Below are 7,676 nucleotides of genomic sequence, written 5' to 3' on the forward strand. Positions count from 1 at the left end.
TTAGGGATTACTATGTGGATATATACTTTAGTCTGAGCCCAATTTTTTTTTTACTGTGATTTATGAATGCTTTGTACTCACCGATGCCAGCCACAGTCTGATGATTTTAGGTATTATGTGTTATTTGACAAAATTAAAAATCTTGTTTGCCAGTCAGTAACAGCCTTTGTTTCCACGTGACTGAGAATGCAATGTGTAGGTTTTTGTTTGCGTATTATATGACAGTCAACACATTTGGACTAACTACAGCAAAGGCAATATGGAGGAGCTGTGTTTATGATGCTTTTTCTCTTGTTGTTTATATACAGTAAATATTTCCCTGGCTAATCACAGCCAATCCTGAATATTTTATTTTACTCATGGGATCCATTTCCACATGCACACTGTGACTCTGCAAATATTCCTTTTATGGTAGCATCTCTGTCCCTAGTAAACATGCTGGCATTAGTTCCCCGTATGTACTGAGATTACAAATGAATACTTCAAACACACTTTGGAAGCTAATCTTTTGTCTCCTAACACATTACATCATTTAATGACCCTCTGTTATTACTGCAATGAAAGCTTTACTTAAAACAAGGATCATCATAATCTCCTCTCCCCTTTTTTGCTCCTCCCCTTTGTGAGTGTGGACACTTCATCTCTTTGCTCTTGAATGCTTTGCTTCTTATATTGATTTTTATGCTGATTTTTTCCCTTTTTTCCGTGTGAGCTTACCTGCGATAACTTCTGGACACTTGTAGATCATTAGGACTAGAGTGTTCTTAACAGAAACAGCAACATTTTATGGTTACCTTATCCTCAGCGCTCCGTGTGTCTGTGGCCTAGACACAGCTGAAGCCTGATTACAGCGTCTGGGCACCGAGCAGCCTCAATAGCCTGGAAAGGTGCTAATCGCTAGGCTAACTAGCAACAAGATGCCTTCCCTCTCCACAGATGACTACCACAGCCTCCTGCAGAAGATTGCAGTACTGGAGACAAAAATTCATCGCTTAGAAGTAAACGTGGAGGTAAATGGACTGTGTGGAAATGAAACAACCTTGCCTTTGATTCAAAACAATGGCGATGAGCAAGCTAGTACACAGCTAAGGAGCACAGATAACATGACCAAGAAAGTAGACTGTGCATTATTATAAATCCTCAAGTGATAATCCCCCCTTAGACTGTCTTGGTGCAAAACCAAGACATAAATCATGTCTCCTGGAAGGGGGAGGACGTATCACAGGCAGGGCACAGCGAGCTGAAATCTCTGAAACCGACTGGCCTTCACTTCCTACGAGACAGAGAAGCTCTTCTGCCCCTGTATACAGGAGGAAACAGGACTGGACAACCGTGAATAGGAAGGTTAACAACAAACCTCCAAAACAACTGAATGTGAAACTGCAGAACAGATTTGCTCCACTATCAAAGGACCCTGGATCTATATCGGACAACCATCCATCTAAAAGCAGCGAAATAAGGTCTGAAAATCTGTTGAAAAGTGAAAGGCCACAGGGAAAGCTAAAGGCTAGGCCTGAAACTCTGATTGTGGGTGACTCTGCTGTAAAGGATGTACAAAGGATGTGCGGTAAGAACACTAAAGTCCTCTGCTTTCCTAACGATATGGTCAACAACCTGAAGGAGAGAATTCTTCAAATTGCAGATGAATATCCAACTGTGACAAACATTGTTCTGCATACAGGGTCAAACGATGTGTCCAAACAACAGTCGGAGGTTCTGAAACGGGACTTTACTGGATTATTAAATACTGTAAACTCTCTGAATGCAGCTGTATTCATCAGTGGACCTGTACCGTCGGTCAGAGGAGGAGACGAGAGATTCAGCAGGTTGTTTACACTGAATAAATGGCTTATATCAGCATGTGCTGACCACTCAGTGCATTTTATCGACAACTTTAATATTTTTTGGGAACGCAGGCATCTGTTCAAAGCAAATGGATTTAATTTTAACAAGTCAGGGGTGAAACTGTTCACCTCCAACTTGTTTTATTCCATACGTCATCCATCTGTGCTTGGTGCCAAGGCTGAGATAAACGAGGAGTTATCTCATAAAGAGGAACAAACAGTACTCCAAGAACAGACAAAGCCCAGCAGAAACCTTGAGGAGGAGCTCCATTTGCCCCCACCCGGGAAGAGCCTCAGAAAGGAGAGACATCCATGGCATCTGAGGAAGAGCCTCAGAAAGGAGAGACATCTAAGGCAAGAAGAGGGGTCCCTATTTGCCTCCAACTCTCTCAACAACACCAACGACCAGGACAAGGGACCACGACCTTCCCCAGTCCCCCAAACCCCTGACAGGCCATCACCCTCCTCCCCCTCCCTTTCTCCCTCCTCCCCACACCTGAAATTCACTGAGGAGATGATGGAGCGGGTCAATGCTGGGCTCAGATCTACCCCCCGTCCCAATCCCTTTTTGTCCCCCATAAACCCCCCACCAGAGCGGCCAAAGGTTCGCCATCGAGCCCCACCCTCAACAGAGCAATCGAAGTCACATTGCCCAGCCTCGCCCCCCTTAGTTCCTCTTCATGCCCTGTCTCCGCAGTCTGATATGTGATATGTGAAGGGTCCGGGCTGTGAGGATTATGGCAGTGATGACTTTTCCCAGGAGAAGCTGGGACCCTGTTTACTAGAAGGTTTTAAAATTTCTGTACTTTTAGGTGACAGGAGACATGTGGCCTGGTCAAAACACAGAGAGCTGCACTCTAAAAGATCTTTAAACATAGTAAACATACCTTGTGTGCCACAGACTGCTCCCAAACACGAGGGGACAAGTAATACCTCTAAAACACTTAAGTTGGCTTTATTAAACATTAGATCTCTAGCTGGGAAAACATTTTTAATTAATGATTTAATCACTGAGCACAGCCTTGATTTTATGTTTTTAACTGAAACTTGGTTGGACCAAAGTAACAGTGGAGCTGTTCTCATCGAGACGACCCCTCCTAACTACAGTTTTATCAGTGAGGTCAGGGCGAGCAGGAGAGGAGGAGGGGTTGCTGTCTTATTTAATGAATCATTTCAATGTAAGCAGCTATCTCCTGGAAGTTTTCAGTCTTTTGAATATGTGGCTTTACAGCTGAAGGCCCCATCCAAAGTTGTGTTTCTTAATGTTTACAGGCCTCCCAAATACTGCACAGACTTTTTTAATGACCTCAGTGAACTGCTGTCTGTGATCTGTGTTGATTTTGACTGTGTAATTATTGCTGGGGATTTTAACATTCATGTGGACAACCCTCAGGACAAAGGGACTAAAGACCTGAGTAACACTCTGGGCAACTTTGGGCTGACTCAGCATGTAACAGAGGCCACACATAATAGAGGACACACTCTTGACCTACTGATCTCCAAAGGCCTGAGCATTTCAAAGGTTACTGTGTCTGATGTGGGCCTGTCTGATCATTACTGTGTTTTCTTTGAAAGTAAAATCTCAGCCCACACAAATATATCAACAACAGTGATCACAAAACGGTGTATAACTGAACACAGTAGTGCAATTTTTAACCAGGTCTTCCCATTAACACCTGACCTGCCCAGAGGGTCAGTCAATGAGCTCGTCAATAGCTTCAATGCTAACATGTTAAATGTAATGGACACTATTGCTCCCATTAAGGTGAAGGTTATCTCTGGAAGGAAAAAGTCTCCATGGAGAAACTCCACACTGGTGAAAAATGAAAAAAGAGAGTGTAGGAAAGCTGAGCGCAGATGGAGAAAAACAAACCTCCAGGTTCATTATGACATTTATAAAGAGAAACTTCACAATTATAATTTACAACTGAGGAATGCAAGGAGGTCCTACTTCTCTGACATCATCACTAAAAACAGCCACAATGCTCGGGTCTTATTTTCTACAGTTGACAGGCTAACAAACCCCCCTGTGTCAGTGGCAGCTGAACTTCATTCGACCATGGCCTGCAATGACTTTGCCAAATTCTTCACTGAAAAAATCCAAAAAATTAGACAAGCAATTGGTACATCAACAGCAGATCCAGGATATGTACTGTGTCCACCAAAAAACTGTTTAAACACCATGAAACAGTTTCAACCTATTAACAGCAAAGACCTGGAGGACATCTTAGGTCAACTGAACTCCTCCTCCTGCTGTTTAGATGTCCTGCCAACAAGTTTTTTCAAAAAGGTCTCAAAGACTTTAGAGTCAGACCTGTTACAGATCGTCAACTTTTCTTTATTATCAGGTGTGTTTCCAGAATCACTAAAAACTGCTGTAATCAAACCTATACTGAAAAAGGACAATCTTGACAAGACACAAATGAACAACTACAGGCCGATCTCAAATCTCCCGTTTTTAAGTAAGATCATTGAAAAAGCAGTTTCCCAACAGCTCAGTTACTTCTTAAAACAGAATAATTGCTACGATGCCTTCCAGTCAGGTTTTAGACAGAACCACAGCACTGAAACCGCTCTGACCAAAGTGTTTAATGACATATGTCTGAACACAGACAGTGGAAAAATGTCAGTCCTAGTTTTACTGGATCTCAGTGCAGCATTTGATACAGTTGACCACAACATAGAATAGAATAGAATAGAATTCAACTTTATTGTCATTGCACATGCACAGGTACAGGGCAACGAAATGCAGTTTGCATCCATCCAGAAGTGCTTTAGTGATATAGATATATTACAATATATATTAGCAATAATATAGATATGTGAGTATATTACAGAAATGGGTCTATTATGGTATGTTATAATGTACACGGTATGAAGTATGTTGTGAATATTCTATAACTATAAGTATGTACAGGCTGTAGTGAGTACAAGCTATGTACAGGATATGAACAGGATATAAATATGAAAAAACTATACAGAATATGAAATAAATAACTTTACAGAATCTGGGATATACAGCTATACAGAAATGGGAACTATGCAAGTTGTAAACAGTTGTAGGATTAAAGATTATCGAATGTACAGAATGATTATTTACAGAGCTATACAGTAGTGCAGTTAAGATAAGTGAGATATGTGGATAATTTCTACAGAGGCTATATAAAGTGCTAGTGGTTGTGAGTGGTGGTTCAGTCCATGTTATTATTGTGTTTGAGGGTACAGTTGTCCATTGTGGGTGTGTGTATGTTCAGTCCATGAGTTTAACGTGGGTCAGATGTCAGGAGGCAGAGTTCAGGAGTCTGACAGCTGTGGGGAAGAAGCTGTTCCGGTACCTGGTGGTCTTTGTCCGGAGGCTCCTGTGGCGCCTCCCAGAGGGCAGGAGGGTGAAGAGTCCATGTGATGGGTGACTGGGGTCTTTGATGATTTTCCCAGCCCTTTTCAGACACCGCTTCCTGTAGATGTCTTTTATGGCAGGAAGTGGTGCTCCGGCGATGCGCTGGGCAGTTTTCACGACCCTCTGCAACGCCTTCCGGTCCGAGGCAGAGCAGTTCCCGTACCAGACTGTTATACAGTTGGTCAGGATGCTCTCGATGGTGCAGCGATAGAAGTTCACCAGGATGTCTGAGGACAGGTGGTTCTTCCTCAGAGTCCTCAAGAAGAAGAGGCGCTGGTGAGCCTTCTTGACCAGCTTGGAGCAGTTGGTCGTCCAGGTGAGATCCTCGGAGATGTGGACTCCCAGGAACTTGAAGCTGCTCACACGCTCCACAGCCGTCCCCTTAATGTGGATGGGTGGATGTGGGTCAGCATTCCTCCTGTAGTCCACGATGAGCTCCTTGGTCTTCTCGGTGTTAAGCAGCAGGTTGTTTGTGTCGCACCACTCAGCCAGACGATCCACCTCCTCCCTGTAGGCGGCCTCATCGTTGTCACTGATGAGGCCAATCACCGTGGTGTCATCTGCAAACTTAATGATGGTGTTGGAACCACCAGCAGGTCTGCAGTCGTGGGTGAAGAGGGAGTAGAGGAAAGGGCTCATCACACAGCCTTGTGGTACACCGGTGTTCATTGTGATGGTAGATGAGCAGCGGTTATCCAGCCGGACATGTTGGGGGCGGTTGGTCAGGAAGTCCAGTAACCATTTGCAGATGAGGGAACTGATACCCAGGTCTGTCAGTTTCCTGATGAGTTGTGAGGGGTGGATTGTATTGAATGCTGAACTGAAGTCTATAAACAGCATTCTGGCGTAGGTGTTGTTGTTGACATATTACTCAAACGACTGGAGAACTGGACAGGTCTTTCAGGAACTGTACTAAACTGGTTCAAAACATACGTAGAAAACAGGAAATACTTTGTATCAATAGGTAACTTCACATCTGAGCAGACAAGTATCACATGTGGAGTTCCCCAAGGTTCCATCTTGGGACCCCTTCTGTTTAACATCTACATGCTCCCACTGGCACAGATTATAAAGAACAACAAAATAAACTATCATAGCTATGCAGATGACACACAAATATATATCACAATGTCACCAGGAGACCGAGGCCCTGTACAGGCTCTTGGTAAATGCATTGAGGAAATCAATGACTGGTTGTGCCACAATTTTCTTCAGCTAAACAAAAACAAAACTGAGGTAATAGTCTTTGGCGCCAAAGAAAAACGATTACAGGTCACCAGAGAACTTCAATCTATACATCTAAAAACCACAAACCAGGCGAGAAATTTGGGTGTAGTGATGGATGCAGACCTAAACTTAGAAAAACACATTAAGACAATAACAAAGTCAGCTTACTATCACCTCAAGAATATATCAAGGATAAAAGATCTGATGTCTCAACAGGACCTGGAAAAACTAGTCCATGCATTCATCTTTAGTAGGCTTGATTACTGTAACAGCATCTTTACAGGTCTACCTAAAAAATCAGTCAGACAACTACAGCTCATTCAGAACTCTGCTGCTCGAGTCCTCACTAAGACCAAAAAAGTGGACCACATCAGTCCAGCTCTGAGGTCCTTACACTGGCTGCCTGTCCGTCAGAGGATAGACTTTAAAGTTCTGATGCTGGCCTATAAAGCTCTGAATGGTTTAGGACCAAAATACATCAATGACCTCCTGACCCAGTATGAACCATCCAGATCCCTCAGGTCATCTGGATCCGGTCTTTTATCAGTTCCCAGAGTCAGAACCAGACACGGAGAAGCTGCATTCAGCTTTTATGCTCCTTATATCTGGAACAAACTCCCAGAAAGCCTCAGATCAGCTGAAACACTCAGTTTATTTAAATCCAGGTTGAAGACTCACCTGTTCTCAGCTGCATTTGAATAAAGCACCAAATCCACACTTTAAGCTTAAATTTCAAAACTTACATTTAACTACTGATTTTATCTACTGTTCTGATTTTATCTGTTTTGATTTTATATACTGTTGTTTGTTTGTTTGTTAATTAGTTAGTTAGTTTATTTGCTTGTTTTATTCAATTTTAAATCATGCTTTTTATTTGTTCTTGTTTCTAATGTCTCTGTAAAGCACTTTGAATCACCTTGTTGTTGAATTGTGCTATACAAATAAACTTGCCTTGCCTTGCCTTGCCTATAAATCCTTCATCACTGATTATACTCAGACTGAGCTGTGGAATATTCTGCAAGTTACTACATGCCAGTTTCCTTTATATTCTTTTCTCAATTCCTCTGTAGTCAGAGAGACAAAAAAAGACAGTTGATTAACTTAAAAAAAAATGCATATCTGCTTTTTCAGCCCCATTTCTCATGCACCTCTTTTTCCATGTCTACTTAGGCTCCTGTAGCTGAGCTCTCTGGCACCTGTTCCCTTTC

This window comes from Rhamphochromis sp. 'chilingali' (genome assembly GCF_963969265.1).
Source record: "Rhamphochromis sp. 'chilingali' genome assembly, chromosome: 9".
Taxonomy (NCBI): domain Eukaryota; kingdom Metazoa; phylum Chordata; class Actinopteri; order Cichliformes; family Cichlidae; genus Rhamphochromis; species Rhamphochromis sp. 'chilingali'.